Source organism: Trachymyrmex septentrionalis, unplaced genomic scaffold (genome assembly GCF_001594115.1).
Source record: "Trachymyrmex septentrionalis isolate Tsep2-gDNA-1 unplaced genomic scaffold, Tsep1.0 scaffold19, whole genome shotgun sequence".
NCBI lineage: Eukaryota > Metazoa > Arthropoda > Insecta > Hymenoptera > Formicidae > Trachymyrmex > Trachymyrmex septentrionalis.
In genome coordinates, this window is record NW_017305071.1 from 4,054,304 (window position 1) to 4,055,159 (window position 856).

Sequence of the window (856 nt, forward strand, 5' to 3'; positions counted from 1 at the left end):
ACACTGCCCGCCAGGAGACGAGGCAACCCAACAAGCATGGTCCTTCTGTAGGATTCTTTGATAGTTTTTTTCAGTATTTTCCTAATAATTCGATACGAACGTTGGAACAATTACATGTTACCATTACATGTTATATGTATAATAAAGTAGATGAAATCTCTTCACAATTCTTATGATATAGTTAATCAAATTGAACACAATTTTTCTATCACATACATTGTATCATCATTTTTATACTTTTTCTAATATTTATAAGATAGCCACGAGTTGGTTTCATGCTTCGTAATATATTATACTTGTCACTGACAAACAGCAGAGTCAAAACTAAAGACACACAGAAGAACTTAAGAACTAACACATAAGCTGAGGAAAATAACATGTTTGATTTGTTGTACATTATATAACTTACAGTGATTGGTTGATTCGAATGTTTTAATATTTTTTTTTCGACTGTGAAGAATCTGCTTATTTAATTAAAAATTCTATTTTATTATGCGAACATTTATATATATTTTTCTTTATCGAATATTATGTCATTCTAAATTGACGGTCAATGGAAGCACTCTCTTGAGATTCCTTTAGAACGAGAATCGATGTTTCGTGTTGAGTCCAAGGACGATTTCGACCCAAGGCAGACATGCATGTTAATGCAGGACACTTTCGACGACGATGACGACGACGACGACCAACGGAACTTTCTCGCTCCGTTTAATCCAGTTTCTCGAATAAAATTGCATTGCCACCGAGTGAGGTAATGAGCGTGCGCGAGATTTATAAGCGTGCCCACAATGAATATAGCTACTGTCTATTGAATCTAAGTAACAGACTGTACGCATGCGGCTTTTGCGTGTTTCTC